The sequence below is a fragment of the Lissotriton helveticus genome, chromosome 1_1 (genome assembly GCF_964261635.1).
Source record: "Lissotriton helveticus chromosome 1_1, aLisHel1.1, whole genome shotgun sequence".
Lineage (NCBI taxonomy): Eukaryota > Metazoa > Chordata > Amphibia > Caudata > Salamandridae > Lissotriton > Lissotriton helveticus.
In genome coordinates, this window is record NC_136057.1 from 540,436,003 (window position 1) to 540,456,015 (window position 20,013).

General features: G+C 47.5%; 1 protein-coding gene across 2 annotated transcripts in view; it reads left to right on the forward strand.

Annotated features, from left to right (window-relative positions):
* The first annotated feature begins 4,135 nt into the window (after positions 1-4,135).
* The window catches only part of MGST1 (microsomal glutathione S-transferase 1), a 108,874-nt gene continuing 92,996 nt past the window's right edge, over positions 4,136-20,013 (forward strand). The window contains exon 1 of one of the 2 annotated variants that reach the window (XM_078674030.1): positions 4,136-4,281. The gene's annotated coding sequence lies outside the window, so the exon portion shown is untranslated. The remainder of the gene's footprint in view (positions 4,282-20,013) is intronic. The other variant, XM_078674031.1, reaches the window with a different exon arrangement.

A 20,013-nucleotide genomic window follows, 5' to 3' on the forward strand; every position in this document is an offset into this window, starting at 1 on the left:
AAACTCTGTGTGTACAATGAATGGCTTAAAAACAGCGGCAGTTCCATTATCAAGCTTATAAAAATCAACGTTCTTAACACATCTGAAATTGCATGAGCACCTTCCTAGATGTTTTTTTAGGGGCATTATTTTACAGGATTCCTTCACAACCATCAAGTTTTTTTGGGACATTACGCTCGTGACAGCTCCGACATTTCGTTCAGTCCTGTCAGGACACTGTTGAACTTCAATATTAAGTATGCCTCTTTAGCCAACAGCACAGAATCTACATCTGCCATTCTTAAAGATAGATTCAATGCGACCAGAACAGTCCACTTTATGAAGTGGTCTACCATAGGGGAAGTTCTCACCTTCTTCTCGATTCTAGATCTATGCTGTGTTATCCTTTGATTTATTTGCTGGTTTCTCTTACCTATATAGATTTTGCCACAAGGGCAAACTACAGCATACACAACATTTTTGGATTTACAGTTTGTGAACATCGTATGTTTCCATTTCACATCTTGGTGTACAAACTCTGTGCCCTCAATCGTAGATTCACATGCGACAATGGTTTCATATTCCACTGTGCTTGCAAATCTTTTTTGTGTACTTTTTGAAAAATATCTTCTCTCACTATCGCCTGGCCAATACTTCTATTCTTCTTCATTGCAAATAGAGGCCGATCCTAGAGAAACGTTACGTAAATGCTACATTTACGAAGAGCCGATAAGGTATGCCGACAACAGCATTCGTTTCAGGAACAACATAAGACAATGATGCGATTACTTAGGGAGCAGTTTGTGATAAAAGGTGTTTTGCTTCCTGTTGTAGATTTGGTCTGATACTAATAAGGAGATAAACGAGTCCATGATAATAGCGGCTTCTGCACTTCCTAAAAACAAATGAGGTATCTGGATTAAAGCAATACTTTAATAGAAAGAAAGTTGTAATTGCTTTTGGGGTTGCTTCAATGGAATTTCTGTTTAAATAGGTTTGGTCACAGTTGGCCCATCTTTAAATCCAGAGAGCTGCCTAGCCATTCAGAATTATTTAAAATCCAACAATGGCAGGTATGATGATAATACGAGTGTAAGACACAATAAGTACAAAGAAAGGTGTAGGTTAAAGAGTGATTATTTGTATTATTTTTATTTTTTTGTAGATTATTCCAATGTGTTAAAACTAAGAACCCCTGATGAGAGCTACTTGAGAATCCTTGTGGCTTGAAATGCGTTGGCAATTACAATAAAGATGGCAATTATATGGCAAACATAAACATATTGCAATTATATATGATACACGTATAATTCAGGAAATAATTGACTGGATTTTTGGAACCCTAAAGGAAACCTAGTGGTGTTGTTTTGATTGTATATGATACATTGGTTTTGTGTTGTATTCACGTTTGTGAAAAATGGTGTTATATTGATGTTTGTAAAAACTGTTGGTATTGTAAAATGTGGTAAATGTGATGTAAATTGTAAATGTATGTACATATGTAAATGTAATTGGATATGTGTTCAACTAGAAGGATGTGAAGTCCTTATTTAATTCCAAAAAAAGAGTTGTTTAAAAAATAGGGTAAATAAATAACCCAATCACCAAAAGATTATAGTGTGGTTGTTGCAATTAATAAATTGCTAGAATTAATTAGAATACCAGGTTCCCCCCCTTTTTGTTGCACTTTTAGAAAATAAGCATTTTCTTGTTTAACCATTCTGTGTGCCTTTGCTGGTTTGTGTATTGACTGTCTGGTTTTGAAGTGACAGGGGCTGGGGATGTGCATTCACTGTAGACAGTCACAAGTTGGCGGGTTGAGGTGTTTCCTGCCTTTCCCGGGTGACTCATAGTTGGGTTGAATAGGCCTGGCCTACATTTAGAGTAGTGGGAGGAGTTTTCACGCGCACATGAATAGGCAGTGTCTCCCCTGCACAATGCTGTCTCCATCTCCTGTAGTGAAGCCAGGCCAGAGAAGGATGAACTGGTCTGTACTGCTCCACTCTATGCCACTGCACTCTATGCTACTCAAGGGCACTTCACTCTATGCCAATTCACTGTACAGCATTTTACTCAAAACCAATGCACTCTACGCAAATCTACTCTGTACCACTGTACTTTCTGCCACTTCACTCTAGGCCACTCTACTACACTCCAGTCTGCAACACGGAATTCCAGAATGATGCTCTACTCCATAAAACTCTGCTCCGCTGATATTTATCCCACTCTATGCCACTTCACTCTACAGCACTCTACTCCAGTCTAGGCCAATTTATGATACTACTCCACTCTACGATGCTCTACGCACCTCCCTCTAATCCACTCAATGCCAGTGTACTCCACTCTATTCTATGACACATTAATCCACTCTACTCCAATCCACTCTGCCACTTCACTCTATGATAATTTACTCCACTCTATGCCACTCTACTCTATAACGCTCTACTACTTTCTACACTACTCCACTCTGCTCTACACCACTACACGCCACTCTGTGCCATTCCACTCTATGACACTCTACTGAACTCTGACACTGTACTCCACTCAACTCCATGCCCTTCCACTCTACCACACTCTACTCCCTTCATGACCCTCCACAACACTGTACACTACTCCATGGTCCTGCACATCACTCCTCTCCAAGCCAGTCAGCTCTACTGTACATCTCTCCAAGCCACTCCATAACACTCCACTCAAATTCAGTTTATGACATTCCACTCCACACCACTCTCCTTTATCCCACTAACTTTCACCCAAGCTGGACCGTAGCCTCTCAGGGGCACAGCATTGCTAAAACATATTGGCAAAGCCAATAGCTCTTCCATAGGCAAGCCCTATTGGATTTTTACATGCTTGTTCATTCTTCCCTTTTCTCCACACCTTGAACTCTTCCTTACATGTCTCTCTCCAGCTACTCTTTTTATTTGCTTTTCTTTCTGTTGCTTTTTCTCCATGTTCTTTGTTTCTGTCTTTGTATCTTTAGTTTACACTGCAGCCCTTACTCCCACCCCTCATCGCTGTGTTAGTATTCCTATAGGGTGTCATTTATGTGTTTTTGTCCGCAGACAGGGCTCATAAGGAACTTGTCCAATTTTAGTGTGGATGGGTGAATTTATCCGATTTTAGGAAATTATAAAACCTTCCCAGGTTTTAAGTGAAAAACTTCACCAATCACATCTCTCGATCAATAATATTTGGGAAATAGTGTGGATTTCCTTCTGGTAGTGCTAGCCATGCCACCTACTTGAAAAGTAGACCCTCACATTTTACACATTCATGGGGTAAAGTTGCATGGGAAAGAGGGATTTAGGACTGCGAGATCACTATCTGTGAATTCCTGAAGTAATTTCCCAACAATTTCCACTTCTACGTTTGATTGCGAGTGCCAAGGCTGTGAACAGCCCCAGAAGTCAGCTCTTGGCTCGCTGAACCAGAGTATACTTCATATTCAAATTCCAAGCACAGAAAGTCCGCATCTCTCCGTGCGCCTGTCACTCGGAACTTTGATGTGAGAACTACCAAACATAATGTATTTCGAAATTTAGCCAGAAACGCGCATTTTTTAAAGCGAACAGCTATGTTAACTGAAAAAAATCACAGATAAAACCCACAAACTAGGGCGCTGTAGTCAGAACAAAATTCCAATCACCTACGCCCACATTCCCACAAAGAGCTTAGACAAATAACATTGAAAATCAGTTTGGGCTCTCGGTTACACAAAGAATGCGATTCTCAATCGGCCACACTGCCTCTCTCAACAGTGATTTGTAATGCTGGGCTCGCTGCCAGCCTGACCAGGCAGAAGTGATAAGACGTTGCGAGATGCTGTTATGATACGCAATAACGAGCGTGGATTTGCGAACTAAAGTAGAGGGAGTAATACTCAAACCCCCTGAAACTGAGCTTCATAGCGCCTCTTGGAGCCTGTGGCATTGCTGACCGCTAACCCCATGCGTCACGTGAAGAGTCTTAGGCCAGTTTTTTTTTTTTTTTTTGCTTTACTGTTTGGAGGCAGCTGCGCTTCAGGAGAGAGGGGACGAACTGATTGAGAATGAGGAAAAGTGCTGGAGCGAAGAGAGTGTAAAAACTTCCGGGGGGTGGGGAATAATTGTGTGCAGGAGGGAGAGAGGGAAGGAAAGTACACCAAGACAGTATTGGCTGAACTGATCAAGGTCCCCAAGGGAGGGAGGAGGACGGGCAGTCGGCAGAGAGGTTTAGGCTGGGCGGTACCGACAAGGGGGAGGGTGAAGGAGGTTGTTGTGGGCAGTCACTTATTTCACGCGAGGACTCTGAAAACACAAGGTGCGTTTTCGCTGCTGTGCGGGCTGGGGTTCTTGTTGACGCCGTACTGGTCAAGCATAGCGTGATGTCTTATTGTGTTCCTCGCTTCTAAGCACTTACTAGGTTCCTCCGCCCCATAAAATGAGGGGGGGGGGGGGAGGATTGAGAAGGAGTCCTTTTACCAGTTTAACGTGAAAAATAGTTCATTGGTGTGTCTCTAAATGTTTTTTGTCGAAGGGGAGAGAAACCGCCCACCGGTTAGGTTCCGAGCAAGCCCTTGCTCGGGGTGTGTTTTGTGTGTGATAGATAATGCTCGACCCATTGTATACAGTTGATCAGAATCCTTCATATTCCCACTTCTTGCTAGATTTTACGTCAAGATCTGTTCTGCTCTTTGGGGGTATTTATTTCGAGGCCAGCCTAACCTAGATATGTTTAAACCTTACATAACGTCTTTTTATTAAGATTTTAACATGCTGCCTCCGTCAGTTAGAACAAGATGTGCTTAGAAAGTGACTCTAGTCGGATTCCAGTCCCGTTCATCGGCTGGACTTCTTCCCCCTTTGCACGAACATGACCACACACCTGTCCTGGCACAATCCGTGCTCTGTAGCTGTCGGGTCTTAAAACCCTTATTTTAATATGTAACTGTGCCAACATATTTGTTTTGGTACATTCCCAACTTTTGGAAAAGGGTTCTCAACTTCACGAGCCGAGTTGCCTTAAGCAAAGAGAAAGCTAAAACCCACATGCTTCGTTGGCCTGTTAATGGCGGGGTTGGGTGGGTCTCTATCAATGCATGTGAGTTGAGGAGGGCTTATTCTGAGCTGGGATAAGGAGGGGCGGGGGTATGGGGGTGTATTAGTGCACATTCATATGAACTTAATTTGCGTGACACCGTGGTGGGTGAAATATGTTCATACCTGCCAACTTGAATAAGAATCTCACTGTGTGAGGAGGGGTGGGGCCTCGTGCCGAGAAGTACCTACAAGGAACTATGGGGCAGATTTATGTTAACTGGCGCATCCCCAGGGATGCGCCAGTTAATGTGCACCACAGTGTGCCACAGCTCCGCCACCCATGGTGCGCCGCATTTATAATGCGGCGCACCATGGGGCAAAAACGGCACAGATGCGTGACGCATCTGTGCCGTAAAGGTGGCGCATTGCTGGAGCTGCGTCGCGCCTGCGACGCAGCTCCAGCAAGGCTCGGGGGTGCCCCATCTTCACAATGCTGCGTCAAGACCTACGCCTGCTTCAAGCAGGTGCAGGGTTTTGACGCAGCATTGGCCTGAAAGTGACTGAGTGAAATCTTATAGATTTCACTCAGCCACTTTTAGGAGGCGTTCCTGCGCAGGAACGCCCCCCCCCCTGCGCAGGAACGCCTCCTTATGGCGCAGGAACGCCTCCTTGTGGCGCAGGGCTTTACAACGTGACGCATCTCCTAGATGCGTCACGTTGTAAATAGGGCGCATTGTTTGCGCCGCCGTTGCGTCAAATAAAGTGACGGAATTGCGGCACAAAGAGGCGCAAGGGCCTCATAAATCTGCCCCTTTGTATTCCCACCCCAGCCTCTACCCCAAAAACAAAAAAAGAGCTTGCTGAGGCTAGTGTCTTTGTTGGGGTGTTTTCACAACCCCTTAATGGACGACCACAGTTCAAAACTGGAAAACGTGCTGGAAAACCACTATTTACAGTGATTTTCAGCTCGTTTTCCCTGCCACGTGTGATATTGGTTCCTCATCGGAGACCGTGTAAAGGGTGTGTGTCACACGGCACCGTATGAGTTGGCAGATATGGTGTGAAGGAGGTGGACTGTAACGCTACCAGTGGTCGAAGTGGGTGGGATCGGCAGGGCACAGCGTGCCCCTACTTCTTTAATTCAAAAGATTCTGTTTCCCAACTTTTTTATATTGAACATGCGCCCCTGGACGGCAGAAATAGCCAACGCCTTCAGATAAGGCTCCGCATTCATGGGCATTCAGGGACGGGCAGGTGGGCAGAGAAGGAAAAGGACCACAGCTCTGTGTTCACCAACGTGATCTTTTTAAACCACACTGCTTACGTAAGGATAAAAGCAATGTACATTGAAATGGGTAACTTCTGGGCCCTGTAGTTATGTCCTTAACTTTTCAGGCAAAAGCACTCGCTGATTTCTGAATAGTGAGTGTAAACACGTTTACGGTAACCATGTTGTGCGTGCTTACATTTCACATGCTTTACTTAATCTTGCATTCCCTATGAGTATTTGCTTTTCCAGGATGTTGTTTCTTTTTTTCTAGGCAGCATACTGCTCGTCTAGTGTATAATTTGAATTGAGTTGCATTCAGGTGTTTATAGTGGGGCACAATTGGGTTGTAGTTTTATTTTATTTTGTATGTTTTTATTGATTTCATAGTATATAACATGTTACATTCAATATTCAACAACAGTAGACAAACAAGCATTTGCAATGCAATAGGTCTCTCATTAGGAAAGTTTGAGCTATTGGTGTAAATGACACATTTTTTATTTGTTTTGTTTTTGAAAATAGTGAAATTAATAGCTTTGTCATTAACAATGCCAATAGTTATAACTTTCGCAAATGTGACGCCTATCGCATTTGTAATGCAATTTGTGTTGTATTTACGAGACTTACATGTATTGATATTACAAATAACAATGGCTTTTAATTTTTATTCAATAATTAATACTTAAATAAAAGTTATTGTTATTTATAATGGCAATAGCTTAAAGTTTTGTAAATAATTTTTGTGAAGATTATATTCAGTGTATTTTATTGTGACATAAATCCAAGAACAGAAATGAAATATTAACAACTTTTTGTTACATTTGTAATAAAGCTTGAAACATTGAGAGAACATATTTGAACCAGGTGTTGTTGAATAGTTGCACAGATTGATGCTGTGGTGGCGCTGAGTGATGTTGTGATGGCGAACGAGTGATGCTGTGGCGTTCAGTGAAGCTGTGGTAGCGCATAGTGGTGTTGTGGTGCCCCTGAGTGATGCTGTGGTGCCCCTGAGTGATGCTGTGGTGGTGCGGAGTGATGCTGTATGCTAGGTTATGTTTTTTTTTGCTATCCTATGTTTTGTTTTGTTATGCTATGCTTTGTTTTGTTTTGCTATGCTTTGAATTGTTATACTATGCTATGCTGTGTTTTGTTATGCTATGCTGTGTTTTGTTATGCTATGCTGTGTTTTGTTATGCTATGTTTAGCTATGCTATGTTTAGCTATGCTATGCTATGCTATGTTTTGTTATGCTATGCTATGTTTTGTTGTGTTTTATTATGCTATGCTTTGTTTTGCTATTCTATGTTTTGTTATGCTATGGTATGTTTTCTTGTGTTTGGTATGCTATGTTTTGCTATGCTATTATATGTTTTGTTTTGCTATGTTTTGTTGTGTTTTGTTAAGCTATGTTTTGTTATGTTATGTTTTGTTATGCTATGTTTAGTTTTGCTATCCTAGGCTTTGTTTTGTAATGCTATGCTATGTTTTGTTGTGTTTTGTTATGCTATGTTTAGTGTTGCTATCCTATGCTATGTTGTGTTTTGTTATGCTATGCTATGTTTTGCTATGCTTTGCAATGCTATGTTTTGTTATGTATGCTATGTTTTGTTGTGTTTTGTTATGTATGCTATGTTTTGGTGTGTTTTGTTATGTATGCTATGTTTTGTTGTTTTGTTATGTATGCTATATTTTGTTGTGTTTTGTTATGCTATGCTATGTTTTGTTATGCTATGCTGTTTTGTTGTGTTTTGCTATTTTGTTATTCTATGCTTTGTTTTATGTTATGTTATGCTATGTTTTGTTATGCTATGTTTTGTTCTGCTATGTTTTGTTATGCTATGTTTTGTTATGCTATGTTTTGTTTAGTCATCAATGGAGCGCACACTGCTAGCCCCTCCTCCGGATCGCCCCTCGGGACTCTGGTACTTGTAGTTCTTTAGTGGATCACCCAGGTGGGTGCAAGTCGGTACTTGTTGGACTGATGAATCTCTAGACCTGATACATGTCCCGGGTTTTAGGATATCGCCCGAGACATGTCTCGGGTTTCGGGATAACTTCCCTCATCAGTAGAGAAAGATCGTTAGGGGTGGAAGAGAAGGCCGCCACACAAAAGTCAAAGGCCTCGATGCCAGAACCGGCACGCAGGTGCGTCGTCCAAGAGCCCGTCGGCCCGAAGCTCAAAGGAGCCATATTGTGTTTAGTCATCAATGGAGCGCACACCGCTAGCCCCTCCTCCGGATCGCCCCTCGGGACTCTGGTACTTGTAGTTCTTTAGTGGATCACCCAGGTGGGTGCAAGTCGGTACTTGTTGGACTGATGAATCTCTAGACCCGATACATGTCCCGGGTTTTAGGATATCGCCCGAGACATGTCTTGGGATTCGGGATAACTTCCCTCATCAGTAGAGAAAGATCGTTAGGGGTGGAAGAGAAGGCCGCCACACAAAAGTCAAAGGCCTCGATGCCAGAACCGGCACGCAGGTGAGTCGTCCAAGAGCCCGTCGGCCCGAAGCTCAAGGGAGCCATATTGTGTTTAGTCATCAAAGGAGCGCACACCGCTAGCCCCTCCTCCGGATCGCCCCTCGGGACTCTGGTACTTGTAGTTCTTTAGTGGATCACCCAGGTGGGTGCAAGTCGGTACTTGTTGGACTGATGAATCTCTAGACCCGATACATGTCCCGGGTTTTAGGATATCGCCCGAGACATGTCTCGGGTTTCGGGATAACTTCCCTCATCAGTAGAGAAAGATCGTTAGGGGTGGAAGAGAAGGCCGCCACACAAAAGTCAAAGGCCTCGATGCCAGAACCGGCACGCAGGTGCGTCGTCCAAGAGCCCGTCGGCCCGAAGCTCAAGGGAGCCATATTGTGTTTAGTCATCAATGGAGCGCACACCGCTAGCCCCTCCTCCGGATCACCCCTCGGGACTCTGGTACTTGTAGTTCTTTAGTGGATCACCCAGGTGGGTGCAAGTCGGTACTTGTTGGACTGATGAATCTCTAGACCCGATACATGTCCCGGGTTTTAGGATATCGCCCGAGACATGTCTCGGGTTTCGGGATAACTTCCCTCATCAGTAGAGAAAGATCGTTAGGGGTGGAAGAGAAGGCCGCCACACAAAAGTCAAAGGCCTCGATGCCAGAACCGGCACGCAGGTGCGTCGTCCAAGAGCCCGTCGGCCCGAAGCTCAAGGGAGCCATATTGTGTTTAGTCATCAATGGAGCGCACACCGCTAGCCCCTCCTCCGGATCGCCCCTCGGGACTCTGGTACTTATAGTTCTTTAGTGGATCACCCAGGTGGGTGCAAGTCGGTACTTGTTGGACTGATGAATCTCTAGCCCCGATACATGTCCCGGGTTTTAGGATATCGCCCGAGACATGTCTCGGGTTTCGGGATAACTTCCCTCATCAGTAGAGAAAGATCGTTAGGGGTGGAAGAGAAGGCCGCCACACAAAAGTCAAAGGCCTCGATGCCAGAACCGGCAAGCAGGTGCGTCGTCCAAGAGCCCGTCGGCCCAAAGCTCAAGGGAGCCATATTGTGTTTAGTCATCAACGGAGCGCACACCGCTAGCCCCTCCTCCGGATCGCCCCTCGGGACTCTGGTACTTTTAGTTCTTTAGTGGATCACCCAGGTGGGTGCAAGTCGGTACTTGTTGGACTGATGAATCTCTAGACCCGATACATGTCCCGGGTTTTAGGATATCGCCCGACACATGTCTCGGGTTTCGGGATAACTTCCCTCATCAGTAGAGAAAGAACGTTAGGGGTGGAAGAGAAGGCCGCCACACAAAAGTCAAAGGCCTCGATGCCAGAACCGGCACGCAGGTGCGTCGTCCAAGAGCCCGTCGGCCCGAAGCTCAAGGGAGCCATATTGTGTTTAGTCATCAATGGAGCGCACACCGCTAGCCCCTCCTCCGGATCGCCCCTCGGGACTCTGGTACTTGTAGTTCTTTAGTGGATCACCCAGGTGGGTGCAAGTCGGTACTTGTTGGACTGATGAATCTCTAGACCCGATACATGTCCCGGGTTTTAGGATATCGCCCGAGACATGTCTCGGGATAACTTCCCTCATCAGTAGAGAAAGATCGTTAGGGGTGGAAGAGAAGGCCGCCACACAAAAGTCAAAGGCCTCGATGCCAGAACCGGCACGCAGGTGCGTCGTCCAAGAGCCCGTCGGCCCGAAGCTCAAGGGAGCCATATTGTGTTTAGTCATCAATGGAGCGCACACCGCTAGCCCCTCCTCCGGATCGCCTCTCGGGACTCTGGTACTTGTAGTTCTTTAGTGGATCACCCAGGTGGGTGCAAGTCGGTACTTGTTGGACTGATGAATCTCTAGACCCGATACATGTCCCGGGTTTTAGGATATCGCCCGAGACATGTCTCGGGTTTCGGGATTACTTCCCTCATCAGTAGAGAAAGATCGTTAGGGGTGGAAGAGAAGGCCGCCACACAAAAGTCAAAGGCCTCGATGCCAGAACCGGCACGCAGGTGCGTCGTCCAAGAGCCCGTCGGCCCGAAGCTCAAGGGAGCCATATTGTGTTTAGTCATCAGTGGAGCGCACACCGCTAGCCCCTCCTCCGGATCGCCCCTCGGGACTCTGGTACTTGTAGTTCTTTAGTGGATCACCCAGGTGGGTGCAAGTCGGTACTTGTTGGACTGATGAATCTCTAGACCCGATACATGTCCCGGGTTTTAGGATATCGCCCGAGACATGTCTCGGGTTTCGGGATAACTTCCCTCATCAGTAGAGAAAGATCGTTAGGGGTGGAAGAGAAGGCCGCCACACAAAAGTCAAAGGCCTCGATGCCAGAACCGGCACGCAGGTGCGTCGTCCAAGAGCCCGTCGGCCCGAAGCTCAAGGGAGCCATATTGTGTTTAGTCATCAACGGAGCGCACACCACTAGCCCCTCCTCCGGATCGCCCCTTTGGGACTTTGGTACTTGTAGTTCTTTAGTGGATCACCCAGGTGGGTGCAAGTCGGTACTTGTTGGACTGATGAATCTCTAGACCCGATACATGTCCCGGGTTTTAGGATATCGCCCGACACATGTCTCGGGTTTCGGGATAACTTCCCTCATCAGTAGAGAAAGATCGTTAGGGGTGGAAGAGAAGGCCGCCACACAAAAGTCAAAGGCCTCGATGCCAGAACCGGCACGCAGGTGCGTCGTCCAAGAGCCCGTCGGCCCGAAGCTCAAAGGAGCCATATTGTGTTTAGTCATCAATGGAGCGCACACCGCTAGCCCCTCCTCCGGATCGCCCCTCGGGACTCTGGTACTTGTAGTTCTTTAGTGGATCACCCAGGTGGGTGCAAGTCGGTTCTGAAATGTAGAAATGTTCTTCGGGAGAGGCGGCGCGCGGTGCAGATAGACGGCCACACTGCCGGTTTGTTGAGGGTCCACGACTGAGAAGCCGGTCTGACCTACATATGGGACCAAACGTTCACATTAAATTATGTCATGAATTACCACTGCTGACCGTTGATGCCTTAAGCCTCCCTCCGATTTTGAACATCTGTGAATGAACCACGAACTCGTGTTGCGCAAAAATCACTGTCAACGCGGTTCCTTGTATTAAAAAGCAATCTCTTGATAACACAGGACGCTCAGTCTCCTGATATTTACTGGAAACGTCTTTGGCGACTCCATTTGTTTGGGGCGATTGATCCCCTGGTATTTGAACAGTCACGATGAAAAAGGTCCTGATGAAGGCGGCTTAAAGCTGCCGAAACGCGCGTAGACCTGCGTGGGCCTAAAGCTACATCTGGGCTCCCATATGTTTTAGCACTGTCATCTTGCTAACAATTCAGTTCCTTCTCCATCCTAGAGTGTGGTTTGAGTGTGGTGTGATTGTTAACACGTGAGTATGTTGAGAGGTATGGTTGTTGCCAAGGGGTAATTTTAATCATTATTCGTCTTGTAGATATTTTCCAATGTATGTGTTTTTGAGTTTTTTCATATGAATTAAGAATAATTCTCTGATAAATTTGGATTGATAACAGTTGTGATGAATTAAAAAAGAAAAAAGATAATAAAAATTTATATGTTTGAAATAATTTAGTATATTATGTGTCTTTGTCACCCGCTTGTCACATTTATAGACATAATTGCTTATTTAAAGTAGAAGGCCACCGAAGGAACGTTTTCACATTGTAGTTCTCGATGCCAGAACCGGCACGCAGGTGCGTCGTCCAAGAGCCCGTCGGCCCGAAGCTCAAGGGAGCCATATTGTGTTTAGTCATCAAAGGAGCACACACCGCTAGCCCCTCCTCCGGGTCGCCCCTCGGGACTCTGGTACTTGTAGTTCTTTAGTGGATCACCCAGGTGGGTGCAAGTCGGTACTTGTTGGAATGATGAATCTCTAGACCCGATACATGTCCCGGGTTTTAGGATATCGCCCGAGACATGTCTCGGGTTTCGGGATAACTTCCCTCATCAGTAGAGAAAGATCGTTAGGGGTGGAAGAGAAGGCCGCCACACAAAAGTCAAAGGCCTCGATGCCACAACCGGCGACCCGGAGGGGAGGCTAGCGGTGTGCGATCCATCTTGATTGTACTTAAACGGCTCCCGTGAGCCTTGAGCTGACGAGCTCTTGGAGATGCACCTGTGCGCCGGAGAGGCATCAGGGCCTGTGACGGTTACTTGGCGGCCTTCTCATCCACCCCAAACACTGCTCTGCTGACGAGGGAAACTGTCCCGAAACCCGGGCCATGTCTCGGGTCCAGAGAACTTGGGGATAACGAGTAACCACTCGCACCAACTGTGGTGAACTACTTTTTACTCGTCCATCTACATGCACTACATGTACCAGAGTGCTAAGGGGCGACCCGGAGGAGAGGCTAGTGGTGTGCGATCCATCTTGGTTGTACTTAAACGGCTCCCGTGAGCCTTGAGCTGACGAGCTCTTGGAGACGCACCTGCACGCCAGAGAGGCATCAAGGCCTGTGACGGTTACTTGGCGGCCTTCTCATCCACCCCAAACACTGCTCTGCTGACTAGGGAAACTGTCCCGAAACCCGGGCCATGTCTCGGGTCCAGAGAACTTGGGGATAACGAGTAACCACTCGCACCAACTGTGGTGAACTACTTTTTACTCGTCCATCTACATGCACTACATGTACCAGAGTGCTAAGGGGCGACCCGGAGGAGAGGCTAGCGGTGTGCGATCCATCTTGGTTGTACTTAAACGGCTCCCGTGAGCCTTGAGCTGACGAGCTCTTGGAGACGCACCTGCGCGCCGGAGAGGCATCAGGGCCTGTGACGGTTACTTGGCGGCCTTCTCATCCACCCCAAACACTGCTCTGCTGACGAGGGAAACTGTCCCGAAACCCGGGCCATGTCTCGGGTCCAGAGAACTTGGGGATAACGAGTAACCACTCGCACCAACTGTGGTGAACTACTTTTTACCCGTCCATCTACATGCACTACATGTACCAGAGTGCTAAGGGGCGACCCGGAGGAGAGGCTAGCGGTGTGCGATCCATCTTGGTTATGCTATGTTTTGTAATGCTATGTTTTGTTCTGCTATGTTTTGTTGTGTTTTGTTATGCTATGCTATGTTTTGCTATGCTTTGTTTTGGTATGCTATGTTTTGTTATGATATGCTATGTTTTGTTGTGTTGTGTTTTGCTATGCTTTGTTGTGTTTTGCTATGCTATGTTTTGTTTTGCTATGTTTTGTTTTGCTATCCTATGCTTTGTTTTGTTATGATATGCTATGTTTTGCTATCCTGTGCTTTTTTGTTATGCTATTCTATGCTGTGTTTTGTTATGCTGTGCTATGTTTTGTTATGCTATGCTGGTGAGTGTGTGTGAGGGTGAGATAGGGTGAGGTGGTGTGAGGATGAGGGGGTGTGAGGATGAGGGGGTGTGAGGATGAGGGTGCGTGAGGGTGAGGGTGCCTGAGGGTGAGGGTGTGTGAGGGTGAGGGTGTGTGAGGGTGAGGGTGTGTGAGGGTGAGGGGGTGTGAGGGAGGGTGAGGGTGGGTGAGGGTGGGTGAGGGTGTGTGAGGGTGAGGGTGTGTGAGGGTGAGGGGGTGGGTGAGGAGTGCGAGGGGTGTGAGGGTGAGGGGTTGTGAGGGTGAGGGGTTGTGAGGGTGTGGGGTTGTGAGGGTGTGGGGTTGTGAGGGGGTTTGGGGTTGTGAGGGGGTTTGGGGTTGTGAGGGGGTTTGGGGTTGTGAGGGGGTGTGGGGTTGTGATGGGGTGTGGGGTTGTGATGGGGTGTGGGGTTGTGATGGGGTGTGGGGGTGTGATGGGGTGTGGGGGTGTGAGGGGGTGTGGGGTTGTGAGGGGGTGTGAGGGTGTGAGGGTGTGTGAGGGTGAGGGGGGTGAGGGTGAGCGTGTGTGTGAGAGTGAGGGTGTGAGGGTGAGGGGGTGTGAGGGTGAGGAGGTGTGAGTGGGGGGTGAGGAGGTGAGGGGGTGTGAGGGTGTGTGTAAGGGTGTGTGATGGTATGAGGGGTTGTGAGGGGGTGTGAGGTTGGGTGAGGGTGGGTGAGAGGGTGTGTGAGGGTGAGTGGATGAGACCATTTGTGAGGGTGAGAGGGTGTGTGAGGGGATGTGAGGGTGAGAGGGTGTGTGAGGGTAAGAGGGTCTGAGGGTGAAGGGGTGTGAGTGAGGGTGTGTGAGGGTGTGAGGGGGTGTGTGAGGGTGAGGGGGTGTTAGGGTGAAAGGGTGTGTGAGGGTGAAAGGGTGTGTGCGGGTTAGAGGGTGGGTAAGGGTGAGAAGGTAGGTGAGGGTGGGTGAGAGGGTGTGTGAGGGGGTGTGTGAGGGGGTGCGAGGGAGGGTGAGGGTGTGAGGGAGGGTGAGGGAGTGAGGGAGGGTGAGGGAGTGAGGGAGGGTGAGGGGATGTGAGGGGATGTGAGGGTGAGGGGATGTGAGGGTGTGTGAGGCTGAGGATGAGGGGGTGTGAGGGTATGGATGAGGGGGTGTGAGGGTGAGGGTGAGGGGGTGTGAGAGTGGGGAGGTGGGTGAGGGTGAGGAGAGTGAGGGTGAAGGGGGTGAGGGTGAGTGAGGGTGTGAGGGTCAGTGAGGGTGTGTGAGGGTGTGTGAGGGTGAGGGTGTGTGAGGGGGAGGGTGTGTGAGAGTGAGGGTGAGGATGAGGGTGTGTGAGGGTGAGGATGAGGGGGTGTGAGGGTGAGGATGAGGGTGTGTGAGGGTGAGGAGGTGGGTGAGGAGGTGGGTGATGGTAATTGTGAGTGAGGGTGAGAGGGTGAGTGAGGGTGAAGGGGTGAGTGAGGCTGAAGGTGGTTAGGGTGAGTGAAGGTGAAGTGGGTGAGGGTGTGAGGGTGAGTGAGGGTGTGTGAGGGTGAGGAGGTGTGAGGGTGAGGGTCCTAAGTAAATGTTGGCAGGGCAGACATCCTAAGACAGAGAGAAGAGACCGCGTGGTGACTGCGTTGGTCAGTTTCAGAATCAGGAGGGGCAGAGTCAGCACAGTGTGCGAGGGATCAACGTGTCTAGAGGCAAAGCATAGCCGATGTAGTATTGCAGCTAGCAAGTCAAGTGTTTTCAAGCTGAGTGTCCTTAGAGAGATGGCAACACAGCAACAGCATTTGAGGAGCAAGGCTACTGTAAACAAGCACGGTAGGCTTTCACTTTCGTCCAGAAAAAAACCCAAGAAAGGTGCAAAGAACGCCGAACTAAACACTTCTTCCCCGCGAAATGGATGCAAAACCCCCCCCAAGCTCTCAGCATTACTGTGGCGGGGGAGCGGGAGCACATTCCTTTGAAGTCTGATGGGGGGGTCGGGGAGTGTCTTGGGAGCGGATTCCTTTGAAGTCTGATGCAGTGTTCAGGATAACAATTGCTTCCGTAGCACAGTATTGTAATCGTGGTTAGTTGGCTGCCCGGTTGCTCGCGGGGGGTCGGGACACAACGCACTGCCGCAACCGCATTCTTCCGCTGGTCCTTCAGCTGAGGCGTGGCGCAAGCGGCGTTTGTTTCCTTGATCTCCCTCGTCCCTTTGGAGGCGGACAACCACTGCCGGTACTTTCTGCATTACAGGGCACTGGTCCTCTCGAGGCAACCCCCACTCTGAGTCTGACTAGCAGCTTTCACGTGTTGTCCCTGTTTGGGCTTTACCAGTCCCGTTTTTCCAAGAATTGACCCCGACTGGACCCCTTCCCTTGTAATATACATTGCCCTTGGCATTTCCTCCCGTTTAGGTACCATACCTTGACAGCCGGTCCCACGGGAGCAGTCTGCGGGGCACCTTAAGGAAATCTCTGGGGTAAGCAAAGAGCCCGGTTTCTTCACTTTGCAGTAATATATTGCTTTCCTCCAACTCAAATGAGTATGACTCTGGATAAGTGAGGTAGTTGTTGTACACGATTACCTTATTACTATGCCTGTGACTTTATTTCACCAATTTTAATCCTTCACTCACGTGTGTGTACTTAAACTAGCTCTTGCGTACCTTACACGACGGAATAATGCACTCACCATGTTGTCCTGTGATGTGTTCTTATTCTTTCAGGTCGCAAAACTTCAGCAGGACCAATCGGCCTGCGCACCTGTTAAAACCTACCAAAGAAGGTTGTATACCACACTGGATAATAATTTTTCTTTTTGTGTAGTACTGTTCACAGAGGTCCTGAAGAATTGCCAGTATGGCAAGAAACATGTCGACCTGACCAGAGGGTAGTAGATTATATGCTCGGATAGGTTCAGGGCATTTATCTCCTCTCCCACCCTTTTAATCAAGGGAGTCAACCACGCGAATAAATCATATTGTGGACTGAGCCACCTTTTGTAATTCACCTTTCACGCCACGGCTACACTTCCCCGCCCTCTCACACGCATGCACCATATGGCCGGAACAAAAGATCTCCGATAAAGAGCCCCGGTTTCGGGAGCCCGTCAGACATTGCAGCGCCAGTCTGACGAGGATCAGAACCCATATGATGAAGCATGACACCTAGTTTACTGGGTGTGTGAGGGTTTTAGTTCCAATAAGGGGATTCCCCCTTTTTCCTCCTTCTAGTACACGCACACCACCTTTTCCACTCTTCCCGGAGAACTTTGTACTCTTCTTGTGCTACTGTCTGATGCCGAGGCTCAGACAAATGGTGGAGTGCGAGCGTCTTCCTTTGAAGTCTGATGCCGAGGCCGATGGTGTTTGATGTGCACGCGCCTGCCTCGCACACCTGCCTCACATGAACTGTACGCGATTTGCAGGCTAGGTAGACTTTTCGGACTGCTTACTATAATCTCGCCAATTCATCCCTAACGGGATAGAATAGTCGAGACCTAAAAAGGTCTCGCAAAGAGTTCATTGACATTTCTCATGTTTAACTTACAATTAATATGTACCACTGTATTTTTATTTTACATAATTTATCTCCGGCGTTCGCTTATCTGCTGGTTGTATGATCCAGCATACTATCCTATCATGTGTACATTGTGTTGGAAGGGGACATGAGTTCCAGCTTATCACCTGCTTATGAGGAGCGTAGATGACCAGTGTTTTTGCCGTCTCCACTGTGTGTACCAGGAGTGTGCAATCTCATTGAAATTTGGGTTTTTACCTTACATCGTTAGAAGCGGCTGAACCAGGGAGAGGACGCCGCTTTCAATTGGAGACATTTGTAAATATGTTCTCAGGGGTTGCCAGACATTTTTTGACCTGGCAGGGGGTTGAAGTGCGGCATATATGTCACTGGTAATATCACAGTTAACCAGATCCTGCATACATACCTTGATTGTGGGGTGGGAGGGTGCTCCCCAGTGGAAAGTTACCTGGCGTTTGGCCAATAGTTAAGTAATAGCAGTGTAACTTCGTGCTCCCTTTGGCACTGGGAGGACATGGCCCAGTAGGGCTACTAATGGAGGTTCGATATCTGTCTCTGTCATCAATGATAAAATACGGAAAACCTCTTCCCAATACTGCAGTATGGGTACACAATTCCTGGCTAAATGTACGAAATCTGTATGTTATGCAGTGCATCTAGGACAGTTGAGAGGTTTGGTGGGGTCAAGTTTAAATAGAAGCTGTGGAGTGTAATATGATCAATGTAAATATTTGGAGTGTAGTAACTTATGTTGAGGATTACTTGAGACTAGTTTAGTTTGCTCACAACAGTAGAACTATGTTTTGTTGGGCAAACGGAAGCTTAAGTCTCTTTACCAGGCAGCCCTCTGTCCCCGGTCAGTGATGGATTTCCTTCTAATTGCTCCATGGTAAAGCCTGGATACCAAGTGAGCGCTATCAGGAGTTCTGACTATCTGTGTTAGCATAGGAAAGTCAGGTGTTTCAAGGGGGACAGTGGGGATCGCTGACCGAAGTGCGCCATTTAGCCTGTATAGGATAAATCTGTCAATCTGTGTGATGTCACCTCCCTAATGAAGTGATGTGACTGAACGCAAGCCTATCTCATTGAACATGTCTGTAATTATTTGTAGATGACAGGTGTGAAGCGTTTTTGGGTCAGGGCTTCAGTTGTGACAGATAACCATGGATTTTTTAACAGTTGGGATGTGCGGGGAATAGAGATGCTCAAAACCAAGACACCATTGCAGTTTCTTCCACTCCCAGCATGTTGTTGCGATTGTCTGAATTTCTGAGACATTTATGGGTAACCCCAGTGGCAGGAGTGTTTCCGGTGGGTAGGGATGAATTTGCGAGCTCTCTGGCTTAAGGAATTGGAGTTGTGCATCAGGATGATACCAATGATAAGAGACTTGACAACTAAATAGTGAAAATAAAAAATCTGGGACTCCAAAACCACAGCTTTAATATGGCAATGTTAAGGTGCGCCAGCCAATCCTGGGGTTTTTCCCTGCTGAAGAACCGGGATAACCCACTTACTGGGTCTTGGCGGCGGGGGAACCGCCCAAATCTTCCATACCTTCCATACTTAGTAAAAGGGGCATCAGCAGAAATGACCAGGTGGGTCGTGTGGAAGTGTTTGACATGAGATGGCAATGAAATAACAATGGAGTCCTGGTACAGATGATGCTAATCAGAAAAACACTTTTCCTCACTGCCCATATCAGCCGGATAAGTGTGCTGCGAAGGCAATCAAAGAAGGCATTGGAGAGCACAATGGGGATGTTTAAAAACAAATGTAAAAACCGGTTGAGTACCAACATCTTTATTATTGCAATTCTGCCTGCTATGGATAAGGGGAGTTTTATCTATTTTTCAACCAATGTGTTTAGCTTATCTATGTCAGGGCCATAAATCAGCGTTATGAATTCAGAACTGTGTCGGTGTAAGTATCGAGGGGCGTCTAAGCTCCACCGGAGAGGGAAGTCTGAAGGTGTCAGAAATATAGCGTATGTCAATGGAGATGTATCCACTTTAGACCAATTGATCTTGAGTCCAGACAGCACTCCAAAACGGACCACCTCTCTCAACACCGGTGAGAGGTTTGACGCAGGGTTTCTGAGGAAAAGCATAATATCAGCATAAAGCGACGCCAGTTATGGGCCATGCCGGAACCATAGCCTTCTAGCCAGGTGGCGTTCCATGGAGATGCTGAACAATAGGATCAATCGCTACTATAAACAATAAAGGCAACAGGGTGCATCCCTGGCGCATTCCTCGGGACAGGAGAAACTGGTCTGTGATGGTGCCATTTGCTCTAAGGTGCGCTGTTGGAGCAGCGTATGATAGGTGGACATGGTCACAGAAGCCCCTTGGGGAAACCAAGTTTACTTAGTGTAGCAAGTAGGAACGGCCATTCTAGGGAATCAAATGCATTTTCAGCATCCAGTAGGACCGCCTCCTCAGGGATATCAGGATCAATTTGATTAAG